This window comes from Centrocercus urophasianus, unplaced genomic scaffold (genome assembly GCF_019232065.1).
Source record: "Centrocercus urophasianus isolate 14NV4802_14NV808 unplaced genomic scaffold, USGS_Curo_1.0 seq_2, whole genome shotgun sequence".
Taxonomy (NCBI): domain Eukaryota; kingdom Metazoa; phylum Chordata; class Aves; order Galliformes; family Phasianidae; genus Centrocercus; species Centrocercus urophasianus.
Window position 1 is genome coordinate 8,742,730 of NW_024884755.1, and position 21,818 is coordinate 8,764,547.

Here is a 21,818-nt window from a genome sequence, read left to right on the forward strand (position 1 = left end):
CTCCTGACAAGCCTGTGTCTTTTCGACCATGCAAGTACAAGCAGCAGACTGGTACTTCATCCAGATTTCACCAGTTACCCAGAATTAGGAAAAAGGCGGTAGTCAAAGATTAAATGCAGTATGTACAACAGCAGATGTACAACCTTTTGGCCAGGTCTTGTCCTCAGGCACATATGGAAATCAGCCTGCACCTAATTCTATCCTCACTTATCCTGAAGTCAATGGTTTAGCATGAATGCAAGAGAAATGGTACCATATGGCCTCAACTTCAGCAAGAACCAGCTGTATGAGTCAGAATGAGAATCTGTCTATTGCACTCCTTGACAGCATGCCACAGCTCAGGGATGAGCTGCAGCTTTACTGTCTTACAGTCACACTGTATCTCCTGGATAACTGCTACATGCTGCCTACAGTAGGAAACAACCATGCCCTGTCGTCAAGAGTTATGGCAAAGCTAAAATTAACAACTAACACATGGCACAGATGAATCCCTTCCTGCCTCAGCAGTTCTGTTCACATTGCAGTGCAGGGAAGGGAGGGTGAGTGAATTTTACCCTCGAGTTACTGCAAAATCTCATTTTCTCTTCTCTGGCAGAAAAGACCATCTCCAGAAACTTCAATAATAAGCTTTCCACACCCCTTTGGCATACTCAAGGTGCAGGGAATGAATACCCATAGGCATGAAGCAAGAATTATAAAGGAGGAAGAAACTTTAGCTCAGAGAAAGTAAAACGCAGCACAAGGGGCTAACTGTGAAAGCACGAGGACTGCAGACGGGCTACGCTAGACCTCCACGAACACACATACAGGCTTCCTTCAGTGAAAGACCTGCAGCTAAGCAAGTTTTAAAGAGGGTGTTGTTACCACCTTTAAAAAACATTCTGCGAGGAAGCTGCGTAAATAGGGAAGCAGCAAAGCTGCTTCAGGCACAGCCAATCAGGCTGTGCTGCAGCTGTACCTGCCTGACAGCCGCTACTGTACCGACATCCTGGTCTGCAGCAGCTCCGGATGCTGTGACTTCAGCAGAGAAAAATGCTCCCCTCCTTCCAACAAACACAGGAGGAGCAATGTTCTGATGTACACGTCATCCCCTGGCAAGAGACTAGAAAAAAGCAAGGCACCTACGAAGGACAAAGGAGCAGAGCCTTGTTCCAGCAGCCAGAGAGGAGTGAGGGAACCCCTCTCAGCCCTTGTCACCATTGGTAGTTCTTACTGAATTTGTCACCTGACAGATACCTGGCAATTTTTCCAAGACTTCAGTACTCAACATAAAATGAAATCTGATATGTGCAAGTTATAAATAAGAAAAACATACTCTAGATGCTCTGAGAAGCAACATAACAACTGCAGTAAGAGTTGGCCATAGTGTTTTTGCAATAGGTACAACAAGGGGATCAGCTGGGTATGCTGCCTACACTGCTCCCTCTCCCACTGGGAAGATGAAAAGGTGTCACAACTTTAAGATGAAGAATGACAGACTCAGAGTAGCAGACATGCTCCAATAAACACTTCAAACTCCCTCCCAAGCCACAACCCATCCACAAGTCATGATTCCTCATGGCTGGGGGGGGGGGCTTGGCCCCATCCGGTTACACTGCTCTGGTTCACTCGCACCCCACACGAAGTAAGGTTAAACTGTGGGAAAGATAGGCACAACATCACCTAACAGAAATAATGTCTTAAGCAAAGCAAGACCTGAAGATTTTTTTTACCGTTATTAAATTTTTCTGACACACCACCCTGGCTTTCCGCCTCCTGGAGAGGCTAGAAGTGCCATCAATATACTACTACATCTGTCAACATGAAAAGATCTCCACTGTTTCAGTGCCTGCAATGCCTGCATACTGGAGGAGACATTATCACTCAATTAGCTTTAGCAAGGTTTGGAGCAGGAGGCATGCATGCATGCTTAGAACTTACTCAGAAAACAGAAATTAGGCATGAATTCATGCAGTAAAGCTCACATTCACTGAAAGTTTTATAGAAGCAAGCTCTATGCTCAAACACTAACTCCTGAAAAAAAAAAAAAAGAAACAACCAAATACCTCCACTTTGTCTATTGCTAAGCAAGGTCATGGCTTGTGTTGGACGAGACTGCTGAAAGAGGATAAAGTCAGGAAAGGAGTCACTGGGACCAGTTCCAGGCATGGCACTGCTGATGAGGACACTGGAGCGGAGCTTTATCGGCCAGAAGGAATCTGCGCTGCCAACAAGCAGGTCACCAGGGTTTGGCGTCTGCCTGTTCTGAGACTTGCTTAGTTGATACATGGGCTGTTTTGTTGGAAGCTTTCCAAAGTCTCAAATGTATTGTGAGACAACAGGTGCGAGTTTGAATAGACAGAAGGCTGTAGAAATGACTCTCTGATACCACTTTCTCCCACTATAATTTAGGAGCTATCAACTCAGCAAACATCTGTGCTGGTGAATTCAGGCAGCTCCAGGTCAGCATCACAGAGTGGGTAAAGTGGGAGCCAGTATCAGCTCTGATTAGCAGCTGCTGGACACTGGCTTTTGTTACTCTTAAAGTAGATTCACCCAATCACACACTGGAAGCCTGAAGCTAGAACAGAAAATGCTTATTGCTTCATACAGTATGTGAAATTACTGCTCTGAACCATGAAATTACTGACACTATCTGCACAGAGTTCATCCTGCCTTGGCTACAGCCAGCATGCCTCTACATAACTTTCTTTTGTGTGGATATCTGACTCTGCAGAGAGCCTCACAACAGCACAAGGCATATCACAGGGCTATTGTTCTTCACAATATTTTAGTTACACTGACATTTGGTTTACAAATATTCATTCATTTCTCTGCTTCTTGATTTAGTGCATGGCAGTTCCAGGATGATTTATACTTCTCTCTTGGCATTTATAGGAAGATCTTTTGCTGCTGAGGCAATGAACCGGAAGACCGAATAGTTCTTGTAGGCTGCTCTATCATCTTTGCTGCTTTGGGTTGCTTTGTTTGCGATTCAGAGCTCAGCTGACTGCTCAAGCTTCATGACTAAGTTGACAATCACAGTTAGAAGCACAAGAGGACTTACAAATAACTTCAAAAACTGACTTGGTGAAAAAAAAAAAAGAAAAAGACTAAGGTCTTAAAAGCAACTTGTTATTACGGAAATTATCAAAGGAAGGAAACATACAACTGTCAGTAAAGCAGACCACCAGCAAGAATTAGTGACTTCTGGAGGGAAAAACAAGTCAATAAGTGTCCATCCACATCCTACCCATTCTCCACTGCTGAACATCAGAAAATCTCACTGTGGGCATGCATCCTCACAGCTGCATTTATAATGACTATGTAGATGCCACATCACAGCCATTTCCAGCTGTTTGCCCCTACCCTCTGACCAGGGACTACGATCCCTTTAGTTCTGCCAGCAAAGCGGCTGCATGCTCTATCACATTTCAGCCCAACAGGCCCAAGTCAACAAGGCCTTTCTGCTCAAAACCCTTAGCCGAGCACTTTTTGCCTGGAATCATGCACAATTCAGACATTTGAGGAGCAGCAATTTCTAGCATAGTGGCAGCAGCAATCAGGCTGATGCCTGTGAAAACAGGCTGACGCCACCAAGCCCCGAGTTTGTACAACTGCTGCTTGCAGAGGACACACGACTGCACCCAGAGGCTGCCTCTGGCCAAGTAAACTCAACAGAGGCACAGAAGTCATGCTTACAAGCAAAAATAACTTAGGCTCCTGAAAGCCCTGGTTTCAGTCCAGAAAGATCTAATATCAACATCCAAAGCTCCCCTGGGTGAATTTCCTGCTGGGGAGGTGGTGTATGAGCCTTGTGAGACAACATGGAAAAGACGACCAATTTTAACACTTTGGCTTTGAAAAATCCATACAGCAGGTAACAACAGTGACACTAAAGCACCAGCAATGCAGTGCAAATATCCTGAACTACACAGCACATCAGTTCTGGAAACATCAGCTGCACTCAGGTTAAGTTGCAGAGATTTTTCACCACAGTCTTCTGACATTGCTTGTATGAGTCATCACTAATATATGGCAGAAAAACATCACATTAAGCTGCCTTCCCTAACATATTTAACATGGGCTCATGATTAAACAGGGACACTCGCCAGAAAGTCTCCAGGTACCTTCTTCTATTTTCTTAGATAACGGTCTATTTCCAGAACGAACATGACATCCTGGAAAAGGCATGACATTACATAACCACTGTGGTTATAAACTCAACCACCCCTTCCACGAGCACTGCCCAAGCGTTTGAAGCTGGTGTCAGTGCGTAACTCCTACTACCTACCCTGCAACAGTGCCACAGTCATTAGCATGTGTTGTGAAGGTTCTTTATCATTTGCAGAAGTATAAACAGGTTTGCTTACATAAAAAGCAAGCACATAGGTAGGCACTGTACAACAGTTAAAAAAGACAGACCTAAATTAAAGCTGGAAATTACCTAAAAACCTCCGTGACCTCAAATCTCTGAGGTTATTTTTATTTAGTCACTGAAAGTAAAGCAAGTCAATGATGCTTTGGAAATGCAGTAGGGAGTGGAATATAACTTCATGTAAAGGATCCTGCAGGGGCAGCAATTTCAGAAAGTCATTTGATGTAGGCCTCTCACACTTCCAACTCATGGATCATTTTAATTCTAAAATAACTACCCTGGCAAACCCCACTTTCCCTGCCTTAGCTTCACCAAAAAAAAAAAAACAGTTTTCTCTGAGCAATTAGGCACAGGAAGCTCCATGCTAGTGCAAACAATTAAGCTCTTCTTCCAATAGGACAGGAGGACTCTCAGACCATAAGAAAAGCCTGTCCTAATCTAGAAATATGAAAAAATCTTGGGATGGGTGGTGAAATGTAACACTAGCTTCATGTAAACAGGATATTCCAATTTTGCTTTCTTCACCTCCCTGTCCCCCTGGGAAACAGTAATACTAAATGCTACATAAGCAGGCTCATTTCCTTCCTATGGAACCAACTGGAAAAAAATAAAATTAGAAAATCAACACATTGCCAACTTCCAAAAGATGAGGCTTCTACAAACCTAGCCAGGCACACGTTCAGCTGCTTTCCAATGCAGACCAAAGGCAGACATTAGTAGTTGTTTCTGACAGTTTTCAGTTTACAGTGGCTACACTAGAAGATGACCTTATGCTCTGCATAACCATAGACTTAGGCTCTATTTCCATCTTCAGTGGCTTGCTCTCCAAGGCACCCATGGCCAAACAGCACTGCTGAGACTTAGTGGTGAGCAGATCTCAGTTCACTCAGTAGTGACACTTCCACTGAGATAGGCAGTGGTAAAGCAGCAGAATTAAACTAGCTTTGCAACTCTTACTACCATATAAAAACATGCCATGCAGTGTTAAGCACTGATGGATAATTTCATACTGGCATGATTTCTGCTGTGTCAGGTATCAGCTGCCTGGACTGCTTTGACTTTTTGTTGGATCAGGTATTTCTGTTCTGGATCAGGTAACAAACTGCTCTCCAGCAGCTGGCATGAACTCTGTGGTACATGGCCTATCTTGCTGGTTCAACAGAAACGTCACCATACACACGACATATACCTAGTTTAGTACTGCTGAATGATCCAGAAATGCACAAACATCACACTTAGAAACATCCCTCTTCCCCCACTTTGTCCCTGAATGCCTCACTCAATTCAAAATGAGAGGAAAGTAGATTTAAAAGGATAGAGGATTAAAATGATCACTGTGCATAACACTGGCAACCTGGTGCATAACAAACATCACCTTCACAGAACAGAAGAAGCCAACCAGCCTTCAGCACCACAGTACCCAACCTCAACCCATGTCTTTTCCCAAAATCAGCACATTCACCCTGCTAGCACAAAAACAGTAAGGCATCCTCATTTTAAGCTGAAATTAGGAACATGAACTCCATTTTTTGTGGAGTGGGATGCCAGTGGGAATCACAAGTGGTGAAAAAGAGGCAAGACGCTTTTCTCCCCCAGTCTCTCCCAGCACACACTGCAGCTACACACCGCCCAACCAGCACTTTTAGGAAGGAGAGAATCAAGCTTCTGCCATAGTAGCCAGATAAGAAAAGAGCTGTGGCTCAACCGCACTTAAGAGTACTAGCGCTAAAGCATAGAAACAACAATTATTTATTAAAAATCTCTATGTATTTACTAAAAAGAAAATGCAAAATCTGCAAAACTAGGGAAAGAGCAAACTGACAGAAAGACTGGAGGGTTAAGAAAAACGATTTTTCACTTCATTAGTTACAGTAAACATCACCAAACTTGATATAATGTAATTTATCAGACAAGCTTCTCTCCGTTTTGCAAGGTTACACAAAGTGGTGAATGTTAGCAAATTTATGTCTTAGAGGACCAGCTGAAAAATAACAGAAATGTGTTATCCTCTCATAATTATCAAGTCAACACTTAACTGACATGAGAAGCCTCTATTCATATCGCAACTAAAAGGAACATTCATTCCTTCTTACATCATGCCTTCAACATTATGTCTAGATAAAATTTTCAGCAGCAGGTGAAATCACTACAAATTGGAAACTGTGTGAAAAATTTTCCTTTATCTGGTTTTAATTAAAATACTCAGCAAAATTCAGAAAAGCCATAAAGAGAGGTAACCTCTTCCACCTCAATTGAGCTGCCTGTTCATCATGACAGAGCACAGTGGAAACCCCATGCGCAACCTCAGTACCAAGTATTTCCCTGCTTACTAAGGCAGTAGTTCAGGATTGTGACAAGAGCAACAAAAGATAATTCACAACTGATTACGATCACTATGGTATGTACCTGTAGCCTTTTAAATTTTGAAAGGTCCACCTAAGAGTTGGGTACCATAGCCACTGTTGAAAAGATGGGATGAGACAGCAGTGCCCCAACATGCTCACATCCCAGCTGCCAGACCTTCCACCTGACACTGGCCGCGAGCTACTGCCTCTTCCAGCCAAGACCACGTGGACACTACTTGCTCCCAACCCGCTATAGCACCAAGCCACAGCCAGAGCAGACACCCACGACTGAGAACACAGTGGATCTGGGATCTCCCATTTAGACACAGCTATCATGAGAACCTCCTAGACACTGGGACACACGCTGTGTAGACAGAGTATGAGGGCACCTGGCTCCCCAGATGGATGCGCAGGGCATGCACTCAGCTTCAGTATTCCCGTGATCTAACATGGCAGCAAATGAACACCAGCTCAGGATACTGTTGCCATCTTTGCCACCAGGGAGCATGCTTGCTCATGTGTCACTCATTGTCCAGTAGGATGCCAGATAGCCTTTCTACAAAGCTGCTTTCCAGTCAGTGGGCCCCCAGCCTGTGCCAATGTACAGGACTGTTGCTCCGCATACAGGACTTCACATTTCTCCATACCGAACTTTATGGAATTTCTCTGTTGGCCTCTTTTTTCAGTCTGTAAAGGTCCCACTGAATGGCAACACATCCATACAGTCTACCAAGCACTCCTTCTGGTTTCGTACAAACTGCAAACTTGATAGGGACCCATCACCCAGGGCACTAACGACAGTACACAGTATTAGCACAGGATAAATTGCTGAGGAGCACCACTAATGGCTGGCCTCCTGCCTAACCTCATGGTGCTGGTCAGAGCCCTTCGAGCCCAGAAGCTGAACAGTTTTAGGCTATTTCATAGTCTACTTACCTAGTCTGTACTTCATCAGTTTACCCATAAAGTGTCACAGATGATAGTATGAAACATTCTGAACTTTAGATCAACACTGCTCTCCTTTTATTCACCTACTCCCTTCATCACAGAAGGCCATCCCAGTATAAAATCAGTAGGCCCACATTTTCCCTACACTTTCTTTTGGCTCACAGAATCATTAAGGTTGGAAAAGACCATTAAGATCTAGTACAACTATTAACTCACCATCAGCGCATCCCTTAAACCACATCCCTCAATGCCACATCTACTGTTTTGTTGAACACCTCCAGAAACGGGGACTCCACCACCTCCCCCATCAGTCTGTTCCAATATCTCAACACTCTTTCTGCGAAGAAATATTTCCTAATATCCAACTTGAACCTCTCCCAGTGCAACTTAAGGCCACTGTACTTCTCTACATATCACTAGTTACTTGGGAAAAGAGGCTGACCTCTCACCTCACGACAACCACTTCCAGGTGTTTGTGGAGAGAAATAAGGTCCCTCCTGAGCCATCTCTTCTCCAGACTAAACAATCCCAGTTTCCTCAGCTGCTCCCCATAAGACAAGAAGAACCTTCACTGTCTTTGTTGCCCCAACCCTCATTACCTCTACCAACCTGCAGAAGCCCTTCTTGCTGACCATTACATCTTTCACCAGATTCAATACCAGATGAGCCGAGATAGTTTTTATTCCTTCCAGGTCTCCTATCCCTGCTTCCCACTCTTATATATTGCCTTCTCATTTCTTAATTAGGAGCTCTTTGATCAGACGTGATCCTCCTGCCACTTCTTATTCAAGAGTCTGCCCAGATGACAGAATGGACCATTCTTGAGCTTGGAGAAGGTCAAGACTGAAAAAATCCTTGAAAAATCAATTAGCTTTCCTGGACACCCTTTTCTCTTCTTCCTACCTACTTTTTAACTCCTTTCACTGATATGCTAAGTCAGGACAGCCTACACAAATGCCTTACTCTGCTGTACATGCTACACGGGGCAGGACATTAATCATCTAGTAAAACTTCTCCTAATGCTAAATTCACAACAACAAAACGAAATGGGCAATATAAGAGCTACAAGAATATTTCTATACCCAGCTTCTACTTAGAGATCTCATCCCCGGTGGCTTCTCTTCAGGCTTCCAAACAAGCATAAATGCATTTCTGAGTCTGACCTTTAATCAAAACATTCATATCAGTGTGTAAATCACACAGTTGGGATTTTATTTCTTACTTGCTGAATCGCTGCAGCACAAATGAGTGCAACTACTTCCTTAATTTCAGAGAAGTCTTTTGGGAACCTTTCCTTTTACTGTATCTGCTAAGAAAGACATTTCTAAATGTTGGGGGGTTGGACTCGATGATCTCTGGAGGTCCCTTCCAACCCCCACAATTCTGTGATTCTGTGATTCTCTTTAAAAAAAAAAAAAAATCCACAATAATTCTTCTGAAAACTAGCAAAAATAATCAGTGTATTTGGGTTTTATTTTTTATTTTATTAATTAATTAATGAAGCCTTTGTTTCCGTATGAATCCAGCCTCTTCTGTAATTACAACCATGGAAATAAGGTTAGCTTTTACTTAATGAAGAATCTCCCCACTGTGTGTGCCTTTTTTGTAAGGGCAGAGCACAGCACAGTCATTGCCAAGCTAGTGACTACGCAATCTCTGCTGCTCCAACTGGTACTTTTGCAAGATGAAGAATTTTATCCTTTTTGGAGACGAGCTATTTGTCCAGTTTATAGAAGGAATCATTGTTTAGCCTCCATTAAGTGGATTCTCCTCAACCTAGCACCAGGCACAAAACATCTCCTCTAGTTGTCTCCCACAACAGCCCAGAAGAGAGATGTCACCTCAAGCAAAACAAGAAAAATGAAGCAAACTGCACAAACAGTTACTCCCAATTGGTTTTCATCTAATGGGAGCCCCAGCTTGTGTCTTGCAGTGGTGACAATGGCTTGTGCTAAGGCAATGGCTTGTACAAGTCTCTGGCAGAATGAATACAGGCTGAACACATATCTTTTCCCCTGTTTCTTTGCACCAACTGACAAGTTACAAATGTATGGGATGCCACATGAGAGTTAGGATAAGCAACTTATTTAGAAAAAAAACCAGTAGGTTCCTCTACAATACTAGGTTTAAATCCTGGCAGATATCTCCATCCACTACTCTCTGAAACAGATCAAACACCTATTGACAGGCAAAGAACCTTTACCTCAAACCTGAAATACTGAGTGCACCCCAGTCAATGATTGCTTCAGCACCTTTTCCTGTACAGCACTTCCCAGAGAACTATTTACTATTATTTCTTAGATGACCTGACCCAGGGGCCCCTGGAGGAAACAACAAATAACTATCATCACGCTACTTGAAACACTCAGTGCCTATTTAGGATCATCATGTGGACTGCTCTCTGTTCAATTCTACACTCCAGCCTGCAAAGAACATAACAGCCTTATCCCACCTTTTTTTTCCCCCTAGGCTGAAGAATCAGTGCCCGAGCCCTGAGCTGCAGAATGAAAACAAACATGGAACTATTTGTTATGAAACAGGCACACTTGACTCTGGAGTCACTCTTAACTCTAACTTCGAACCCCAAGACAACCCTTACACTGTTAAATCAACTTCAAGTTTGGAATAAGCATCAAGCATATTACAAAAATTGGATTAACAAATTGCTTGCAGGCTTACTGGAGATAGTTTTTGGCTGGCTACGACCTTGTTCAGAACAGCAATGCTAAAGAAGGAAATGATACGAGGAGAACTAACTCTGCAAAAGTAGCATATCCTAGTCCTAGCTGTTGCTTATGCTCCTCAAATTAAAGATTCTCACTGATTTCACTGCAGCTTAGCTGCACACAGTCCTAATCTAGTTTAAGATGAATATAGCAAAATATAGCTTATGGTCTAACGTGTCCCTCCATAATTAGGCTCTGAACTCAGACTGAAAACAGTTCAAAATGAACACAAAGTGTTTTCAGCTGCTTTCAGCTTGCTAGCAGCTCTGGATGAGCAAACAATGCTTTGCTACAGCAAAAGCCTAGAAAATGCAGAATGGGGCAAATGCACAGGTATAAGCTTCATAAGTAAAGGCGAAATAACAGCTTTCTCAAAACTTTAAGCTATCATTGCTGCATATTTGCCAAAGTTCTCAGCAGCTTTCTCTCCTTTGAATCAAAGCCTTCCTTGCATTTTAAATATTAAGTCTCCATATCCACATGCTGGTGAGTTGCCCTGGTGCAGTGGGCACTCCCAGAGTGACTCAGCCTCTAAAAAGCTATTTCTTACTGCTGCCCGCCTATCACTCTTTGGCGTTAAATATCACAGCAAACATAATGGCAACCTTAAGGGACTGGAGCAGCTACCTCCTTGCACAGCCCATAGTCCTTGCCCCTACAAGACTTGTATTTGCAAGTTAAGGGAATGAAGATATCATCAACACCCATCCAAAAGATCAGAAGAGAGCAGAAAGGAACTGTGACTACCAGGACCAGCTAGCTGATACGCATCATCCTTGCCCAAGTACATGGGCTGGAAGACTCAGAGAAAGAAACACTTCGAGAGAAAAAGGAAAAAACCATAACCTGTATTAGTTGTTAGCCTGACATGCGACTTCAGACACAGCTTTCAGTGCACAGCTGGGTGCCTCAGCAGTGGCCCAGGGCCTCCCTTTTCACCAGTACCACTGATAGAAGAGGGATTCAGCCCATACTGGGAGTCCCCGGGCATGACACAGCACTCAGGTGAATGGGGCAATTGGGTTTGCAAGATCCCTATTCTGCCTTGACTGGGGCAAAGCAGCCTCAGCAGCTCTTCAGCTCATTTTCCCACTTGCAGAGCAGGGTTAGAAATTCCCTTCACGGTATGCTGTGTGGGGACTGACCTATTTGGAAATGAAAAGCTCTAAGCCAAAATACTCATTATTCATGGGGTACTTTGTCAGAAAACAAAAAAAAACTCTACTTCCCCCCAGACCTTGTGACTCACCCCTTCTCTGACCCTGCAATAATGTACCACTGGACTTCCCAATTCTGCCAGTCTTTACCCAAGTAAAATGCCCAGTAATTTCAAAGTTCTGCCTGCAGAGTCCAAATCTTGGCTCAGTCTCAGGAGTTAGGATGTTTTCTCTTCTTTGTCTTACACAAACTTCAGAAATAAATTAGGTGGGCACAAGCAGGGCAGGGGTGGCCAGCCAGAGCAGGTCAGCACTACGGCCAGACAGGTCCAAACTGCTCTGTCCCCCCTCCCCCAAGGAAAGGAAGTCAGGCGAAGCCCCCTGCAAGGTGGGAGCAGCAGCAGCAGCAGCAGAGAGCTTCACACACTTGGCACACCAGGAAGCTGACTTTCAAGTCTGTGCTTGGAGTGTCTTCAAAGTCTTTTCTTTGTGAACAAATGCAAATTAGCCTCTGGGGATCACCTCTTTCTGAGCCAGTTCTTCACCAGCCTGAATTCCTCCCAGGTGTGGAACACTGGCTGGGGAAGGATTTTCCCAAAAGAGTAATGTCAGTTTGCTCTTGTACACCATGTAAGGCTGTTTCAGCCAAAACTCTCTCTTCTCTTTTCTCCCATGTCTAGTAAATCTAGAAGGTGTTGTATATTGTGAGTTTTTTTTATATCATTTTTTTCCAAATGGTAACTTGTTTGGCACTTCTGTATCTTTCCAGCACAAAGAGAGAGGGTACAATGGCTCTCTAAAGTTGCAGGACTACATTGGACTTAATGAGTGCGTTGCCATGCCTCCACCCTGACAGAAATTACAGCAAGGGGCAAATCTTGCTTCGTACCCTCCCAGTGCAGCAATCATACAAAACTCCAAGCCCTGACAAGCACCAAACATGCAGTGGATTTGATTTTTCTCCTCTCAGTTGGGCAGTGACCCATGTTGAAAGTATTGCTCATCAGTGCTAAGAAGCATTATGCCACTCTCACAGGCCTTGCACAGGAATAATCTTCCCCTGAACTCTAGTACAAAAACAGTACTTAAGAGATTCTCCTTCCAGATCAAAATGAGGAGCTTTTCTCCAATTGTTTGTGAAGTAGCATTTGAATCCACACCTAACAGCCTCCACAATTTCAGGAAAAACTAATTATCAGTGGGTAGGTCTATTTTGCTGCCAGAATTGCAACCAAAGGAAGAAAGGTCAATAGCACCTGAAGCCCCAGTATTTCATTCACAGTCCGCACAGCATCAGGTGGCTCTATACAATCATGTACAAACTAGAGCCCAATGACTGTCACGTACATCATATTCATACATATTCCTCCACTCTGTACATTCTCTTCAGTTTTAAGTCTTTGTACTATTAAGCAAGGTGTTCTGTGCAAAAGAAAACAATGGAGAGGAAAAGCCAAGTACACAGAACACTTTGCTGGAAAGCGGAAAAAATATCACATGAAAGCACTGGATGGAAATAGGAGCCCTGGCAAAGTCTTGACTTGGCAAGAAATCCTTTAATGGACAGAAACCAAATTTCTCCTCCACAGAGGCACAGCCAAGTCAGCACTGTGCGAACACGATCCACCCACTGGAGCTCTGCTAAAAGAATCCTTGTGTTTTGGTAAGATACAGGGGGGCAAACTTCAACCGTGGAAGCATGGAGAGGGTGTGGAGCAATGCGGATCACAGGTGGACAGAGGAGAAGCATTAATCAACTTTCCAACTGCCCACACGCCAACACCTGGAGGAGCTGCTGTTAGCCAACTCAAGGATACAGCCTCCAGGTTTTTTAGGATTCACATTCTTCTTCAATAAAGCCATCTCCTTGAAGTGCACAGAGCAATTGGGGGATCCTATGCCCACAGCCAATTTTGTACAAGCTGAAAGAGGTCAGCATGACTTAAGAGAGCATTATAGTCCTCTTTCATACCATTAACTCTAGCTGATCATCTTTATTTACATTATAACTTCCAGAATTTTGTTGCCCATTGGACAAGATACCAACTTCTCAGGAAAGATTGCATATAGCTTTTACAATGAAAGCACAAAGTAGTCATATACTTTGCCCCTCTATTCTGCTCTCATGAGACCCCAACCTGGAGTACTGCATCCAGTTCTGGGGCCTCCAACAAAAGAAGGACAACAAGTTGTTGGAACAGTCCAGAGGAGGGCTATGAAGTTGACTGGAGAGCTGGAGCACCTCCCCTACATGGATAGGCTAATAGAGTCAGGGCTCTCAGCCTGGAGAAGAGAAAGCTCCAGATCCTTTATACTGGCCTTCCAGGGGGCCTTCAGGAAAGCTGGGGAGGGACTTTTTATAAGGGCATGTAGTGACAGGATGAGGGAAAATGGCTTTAAACCAGAAGAGGGTAGATTTAAACTAGATATTAGGAAGAGATTCTTTACTGTTAGGGTGGTGAGACACTGGAACAGGTTGCCCAGAGAGACTGAGTGCCCAATCCCAGGAGGGCTGGACGGAGCTGTGAACAACCTGGTCTATGTCTCTACCTATAACAGGGGGCTGGAACTCGGTGACTTTAAGGGCCCCTTCTAACCCAAATCATTCTATGATTCTACTCCACAGATACGCCCTGAAAGCTGCAGAAAAAGCTGGACAGGGCAGGCAGGGAAACACGGGAAAGGTAAAACAGTTAAGGATTTACTTATTCTGTGGACCTCCACAGTGTAACTAAGAACAGCCAGAGATAACTCCAAGCTGTCAGATACAGGTCAGACACAGCCCTGTGGCGTTAACAGATAAGCATTACATTTTTTAAATAAAAAGTTAGTAACTTGTAAAGTTGTGTGGATTTTGAGAGCAGAGAATGCTCTGTTAAGTGAAATTCCGTGTAGGATCCCTGTCAAGTGCAACTAATGTGGCATCTGTTTTTCCATTAAACATTTAATTGTTAATTTTTCACCTTTTCATAGTGTTCCTGCGTGACTGTAAACTTCACATTTAGTACTATTTCCATGTTGTCTCAAATGTTCACGATAAAACTACAACCCCCTCAAGTGCCACTGAAAACCCTCAAATGCTTCACAGACCATCTGCCAAAATACAGAGCTGGTGCAAGGATTCAAATTAGCCCTGAGGATGACCAGCTGCAATAGAAACATATACACAGGAAAATGGAAGGTGTGATGTTCTGCTAGAAACTCCCATCCACCCCAGCAGCTGACACAGGACAACTGGACTGAAGGGCACGAGGATGCTTAGAGTGCCTTTTCTTATCACACATCAGGACTTTTCTCTGCATCTTCTCATATGCAGCCAGGCAGCACCATCCTATGCTGTCCATGGGGATTTGTCCTGTTACACAATAGCACTAAGGAAAATCAGGTGTGTTAAGGTACCTTTTTTTTTTTTTTCCCCCCCCTGGAAGTTAAACCACTGATCTCTGCACTGATCCACAGCAGGTTTCAACTGCAGCAAGCACCACCACTTGATGTGAAGTGCTGCGCTTTGCAGTCCTGCAGCCCAGAGGCCCAGGCCTGCTCCAGCCCAGAACAGGTACAACAAGCCAACATGCTTTCTAAGAATACCAGCTACTGACCTACACTTGAGAAAATTACTTGCTTATTTTTCAAACCAGATCAAAATCTGGACTCCAATGCACTTGATTGTTGTACAGTTCTGTTTTCCATTGAGTGTTTTGATCTGAGAAATATGGCTTTGATTAAAAATGGGCAGCAAACCAATCACAGAGAATTTTCACATAACTGTGGAAAAAAAAAAACACCAAAAAAACAAAAAACAACCTATGGCATTATAAGCCATTAATTAAAACTCTTCCTTTGACTGAGGATTTTCCCCCCAACTATACTCGAGTGTTAGGTCAGCACATGATTACATTTAAGTAAATTCTTTTTTTTTTTTTTTTTTTTTTTTTTTTAATCATACTTACCCCCACCAAAACCCCTTTCTACACATGTACTGCAATGCAAATGCAAAGGCCGCACCTGGGTTCTGCACTCAAAGACACACCTCAGAAGACCTGCAGTTTAATTTGGGATTTATGCAAACAGTTTCCCAGCCCTATGTTTCAAGTCCAACAACACCTCACAATGACCCTGCCAGCAATCTACATTCAGTACTGGCCTTTCTCAATGTTTCTTGCAACTCTGTGAATTGGGACCATGGGTACTGAGGTAACATTCAGGGAGATGGAGAAAGTGCAGCAGAACCAGTGACCTTCCACCTCAGGAGCTTCGCTCATGGGAACCCAGTTCTCTGCAAAGCACGTGCCTAGGGACAAGGCTGCAGCACAGGAGAAAGGTTTAGGCAATGACTGCCAGAGTGAAATGGTATTTCCCATGCCTGGGAGAGGCCACGAGGTCTCCATGTCTCCATGGACCACATGAAATATGATCCAAGTGAGCTGGAGCAATGCAAAAGCATCTAAATCTGCACAACTGTCAAACTGCATTTAGGAATGGCTTTTCTTTTCTCTTTATTTTAACTTAGAAAATATTTTCTTTTTCAAGTGGCCACATTAAAAGGGAGAAAGCATCTTGTTTTCACTTTCCAGAAGTTCTGTGGCATTGTAAGTGAAACTGTTCACCAATTAACCAAATGTTTGGATGGCCAGAAAAATATCTGAGAATCGCCAGCAGTTCTTCCACAATAGCTGTCTACTTCTCACAAAGACTAAATATGTTTTGAACTGAAACACATCTTGTTAGGACAAACTCATAAAAGAGCAATGGTATCTACTCAGGCATGACCTTTAGTAACCTATTAAATGCCTCATGATTGTTCACTTCATCCCCTTCTTGGGATTCTGTAACAATACACATAATTATTCTTTACATTTCAGTGCTTCTTTCCCCACACTTCTCTTGGTATTTGTGAATGTGCATTTTGACCCTCACAATAAACTTCATCAATAGGAGTGCTGCTGTCTGCAATAAACTGCATTAGAATTCATCATCTTCCCTCAAATAGAGTCTTAAGTATTTGTGTTTTCTCCAACCACATCATAGCCCTGTTCAAAGCTATCTGACTTCCTTCCCTAGAATTTGCTCATCTTCACTACTAACTCCTCAAAAGTCAGTGCTAGAAGCCACAATCAAGCCAACTTTAGCTTTCTTATGAACCAAGTTCTGGGTGACCAGCCCAGGCTATCCTGACCTGGAGGCACCTGTAGGTAACTCAACTCCTAAAAATTAATTATAAGGGAAACTCTGAGCACACCTGCAGCACATACCCTGCATGCTACCAAGCAGACCCTGCACCAGACCAACTCCTGCAGCGTGGATCTCAGCAGGGTGAGCAGCCACACTCAGCACAAAGAGGGACTGGAGGTGCTACCTCTGCTTTGCCAAGTGTGAGGGAACAATCTTCTCCTAAGAGGAGTTCATCACCGCTGGGTACATCGCACACGGGAGTTCTCTAAGCCATGTGCTTAAATAACCAAGCCAGAACTGCCACGCAGCACCTCACAGCCCACTCTCTCAGGATTTCACACAGGAGCCAAAGCCTTTCCTACAACAACCATGTCAGCTCCATGAGACCTACTCTTTCAAGCCATGCAGCAGTTGCAGTTGTTGCCCCCATCTCAGCGGTGAATAGAGCCAGGACTCACGGCCATGCTGGCCAATACAGCTGAGCTGAACTTGTCAGAGCACGCACACCACAACCTGAGCAACACAGAGGTTTAAACCCAACTGCCTACAAGCCTTTGTGCAAAACCTGCTCAGAGGAACTTTTCCAGGATCACAAATTTGGAAACAGGTGTCAATAGCAATAAGTCCTTACGCCCTTTTCAGTCTCCCAGTGTAAGTCTCTACACGTTTTATAGGTTCAGTAGTTCTCAGTTGAGCATTAAATGAGTGTTTGGGCTATGCTGCGCTGTTGGTTTTTTCCAGTTTTTTTTTTCCCCTCCTCCTCCTTAATGAGTCATAGGACTTCTCTTAAAAGTTTTGTGGAATACATAAGTGTAATGTTAGAGATATGCAAGAAATAAAGTTTCAGATGATGCGAAATATTCCAGTTGGAAGAGATATGATGCATCTGGCCACCTCCTTGTGCTCCTCTGCCTCACTGTGCAGCCACAAACTAGCCTAGACTGAGAGTAAGCTAAAACAACATGGTGAGGTTAACAGAAAGAGATAACAGGTCAAAACAGAAATACCCACACCATTGTAGAGTGTGGAACAAAATCCACTTCCAGAGACAGGATCTACATGGTGAAAAATCACTTAAAAACACAACCAAAATCAAACATCTACCACACAATTATTACCATAGCTGCTAATTTTGTTTAGAGCTGGAGGATGTTTCTGCTTCCAAGTAAGCAAGCAGGACACCTACTTCCAGCCTGGAAGCATCTCCATGTGATACTGTGCAACAGCCCCAGGTACCACTGTCTTGGCAGGACTCGAACCTTTTCAGGCTGTTGAACACAGCCCCCCAAAATAAGCTAATAGTAAAGCTTGCTGATACCATGCACATTCCTTTATTTCTTCCTCTGTTACTGCTTCAGATTCACTTGATATCATATATTTGCAGCCCTGCCAGAAAAGCAGCACTTTGTCCAGGACAGACATGCATCAAGGACTGTACCGTACTCCAGGAGACACTCCATTTCTCCAGCCATGAATTAAGAATTGACTGTGGGCAGAGCTGATAGCAGAAGTGCTCCACTTCGGCACACAGCAAGACAAAACAGAGACTACTTCAAGGCAACACTGAAGTAGCTGCACCCCTGAACTGTCAGTGCCTTGAGAGGGGACATATGGGAAGTCAGCAGACAAAGTTGAAACAGTTTGGGAAGAGGCTGCAGAGAAAGTGGGTACAGCTATAAGAGCACAAAAGCTCATAGTCTTACCCAGCTGTAGGCTGCCACCAAGGGAGCAGTCTCATCCTCCAGTGCCCTCCATGCACACCCTCTCCCTTGGGTCAGACCCAGCCATCTCACTGACAAGGAAGAATCAGAGCAGTTCACGGACCCAGCCCAGAACAACCCTCCCCTTCTCCCTTTTTTGCAAGCACTGGATTCTCTAAGATCGGTGAGCACATGTGGCTGTAGTGTGCTGGCAGGAGCACTTGGATGTGGTAAGGTGCTACTTCTCAGCTGTGCAAGCAGGAGTAGGGAAGGCACATGGCACTTCTTGCAGCATTGCCACTTTCAGTCAGATTAAACCAACTGTGGAATGACATATTCCTTCACTGAACAGATGCACTGAAGTCTGCTGGAAGAAAGGGTAGGATGGAGAAGGGAAAGCAGCAAGGCAAAGCAAAGCTCTCAGCACAGCAGTGCTTCAGAGCAGCTGCTAGCCCCCCAGCCTGCAGGGTCTGCTAGCTCCCCCAAGGCCTCTCCAGGGCTCAGGCCCTGAACATGCCTCAGTCACATGAAGCCACTTCAGCAGGTCCCTGAATGCCTGCAGGGCTCCAAGGTAATTCCTGTTCACCCTCTCTAGGTGGTAGGTAGCCCCCAAGGTCAAAACCAGCTCGGTGGGGCAGCATTACCAAAGGACTAGCTCTGTTTCCTTCTCTTTGGGTCCTTCTACTGACACATCTACGTTCTAACTTGGTGCAGACACTTGATCTAGAAGTGCTGCCTTGCTCTTCTCATTCAGGAAAAGGGAAATATCAGGGGCATCAACAGGAGCTTCATCATTTATTATCTGCTCCGTGCTACGGGCTTCTGAAATGCAGCCAGACTGCCAGTATAAGCATGGCTAGTGGAACACTCTGACCCAACAAGCAGTACAAATACACAGTATCCTTCCACCTAACAGGACTAGTTAGTCACCTGACCTCAAAGTAACTCACTGTTCACATCTTCAAAGTCATATGTGGACAAAAACAAGTGGCATGAAGACAGCAGTACCACACAGATTAGCCCTCATACTGAATGGACAAAATAGAGATTACTGTTTCCTTTCCTGGAGGCGGGGAAAATGCAGAGAACACAGAAAAATTATAGTCACCATATGAACTTTTACTCACAGGGCAATGGAGCTTATCCAATTAAGGAGTATTAAACCATCTGCTGTTAGACAATTAGCTTAACATTTATTTTCTCCATCGGTATCACACACTCCGCAATTGCCTTTAGAGTGTGTCAGATACAAATATGCACAAATCACAATGCAAATCAAAACATTTCTGCTGGCCTCCTTTTATTAAGACCTTCTCCAATACATCCGAGTGGATTATTTATAAAATGATCTGTCAATAAGTGGACTTTTCCCTCGCTGGTTCTTTCTCCTTGTCTCTGACATATTTGCCTGCAGTCATACCAGACTTGCCCCTCACATGCTCATTCAGCCAAAGCTCAGCATTTACCCCATGAGTGAAGCAGACATGCAGGACCGAGGCCCACCAGGACTCATTAAAACCTTGATTTAGAAATCAGCCTTCTTTCACAGTAACCATGTTTTCCTGATTTCATCTGCTAGGATGCAAGACACAGTAGTGCTTCTCTCTACCACCGCAACAACACACACACAGGGCAGCTGGCACTTACGTTCCCTAGACAGAAAGGCACAAACTCCCTCCTAATCTGACATAGGACACATCTGCCAGAGTTTAGGGCTTGCTGCAACATGTTCCTACACATGCAAACACTGACACAACGGGTAAGCTCTTACAAATAAGAACGAACTATCCACAAAACCCATTCCTGCAGCTGCTCCTGGAGTCCCTGATCACACCCAGCTCTTCTGGCCAGGGGAGAAACCTCTCAGAGTGCAGGATAGCAATAAGTTACATTTCTTACTCTAAGCATATTTCAGCTCTCAGCTCTGGACACTGCTATTTTGAAGATAACATTTCTTAGCATGTTAACTACCTTCCCCCACAGTCCTGCTTCTGCAGATACTCACACCTGAACCATTAACAACCTCAGCTGGTGATGTTCCAGCAATCATCTGAACCCTGCACCAGGTGCATGACACCGAAAGGTTTTCCTTGCAGGAAAGGGCACCACTTGCTCAGCTACTTCATCTGATCAGCGCAGGTCTGTCTCACTACAAGCACGGCACAAAGTCCTGTACTTCCTCTCTTTTGCTCAGGGCACGCTAATGTTAACACTGAAAGCAGCTTGAATCTTCAGCATTTAAGTCAAGGACCAAGGTAATACATGTCTCTGTCCCAAGCAACGCTTCTATCGGTCAGACCACACACTGCCAGAAAGTCTCTCCCTTTGCACGCAGCCAGTGCAGAAAGGCACAGAGGTTGCCTCAGAAGGCCACAGACTCCACAGCCCCGACGCACAGGGCCACTGCTGGGGGCTGGCTCACCCCAAGCCCCTCATCTGCCTGGGCCTCGCTGTCCCTTTTCTCCCGCAAGCTCCTCCATGCAGAACCCTCATCCCCACAGTAAGCAGGGAACAAGCCACCTGCCACCAGGGATGCCCAGCCCGGCTACCACTCAGCTCAGCTACCACCCAGCTCATTGGTCCCCAGCGCCTCAGATGAGCAGGGTACTACTTGCAGGCTCCAGGATTATCTTTCAAAGGCATTCTGGCCTTTTCTACTCAGTACGAAATAAAAGACAAAGGAGATCTATCTGAACTTTGGTGTGACTACAAAGCATATTCACATGCTCAAAGAAATTACTTCTGTTCTGTAAAGAACAAAGACATTCAGGATATTGCCAACAGGCTGACAGCCTTAGCAAAGACAAGGAGGTCTCTTCCATCCTCCCTCCCACAGCCCACAAGCGACACCAAGCCCCTGCCCGACTCAGCACAGTGCAGGCCCCATGAGGCCACAAGGGGCTGTGACAACACTGGGGCTTCCAGGAGCACTGTGGCCTAGGACATCTCTGAATGAGACACTGAGAACTACCTTAACAGTCAAGCTGTCCACAAGCATCAGAACGTAGTACATGACCTGAAAGTACAATCACAAATGCCACAACCTCAGGAACACTGAGCCTTACTGACAAAGACAAAAACATAAATCACTATGAACTCCAACAACACAAACAGCTTCTATAATGCCTCAGACAAGTCTCCTACCAGCCCCAGGAAGGGAAGGCATCACAGATCCTGACAAGCTACACAGAACAGAGACAAAGCATCAGTTGGGAAGTAAGGTGCAAACACTGGTGTCACCAGTAAGAATGTTAGTACCTGCTGCAAGCTGGCTTTCTCCTGCGATAATCAGAGATTTCAGCACATAACTGGTCCAGAGCAGCCCTGGACATCATGCACCCTTCTCTAATACCAAAGCCCTCGGCTGCCTGCAGGCCCCACACCTTCACCATCTCGAGCCGCCTGACCGGGCA

The 21,818-nt window shown here is 44.6% G+C and overlaps 1 protein-coding gene across 2 annotated transcripts in view; it reads right to left on the reverse strand.

Annotated features, from left to right (window-relative positions):
• The window catches only part of LOC122161896 (WT1 interacting protein), a 75,372-nt gene that overhangs the window by 51,890 nt on the left and 1,664 nt on the right, over positions 1–21,818 (reverse strand). The window lies entirely within an intron of this gene.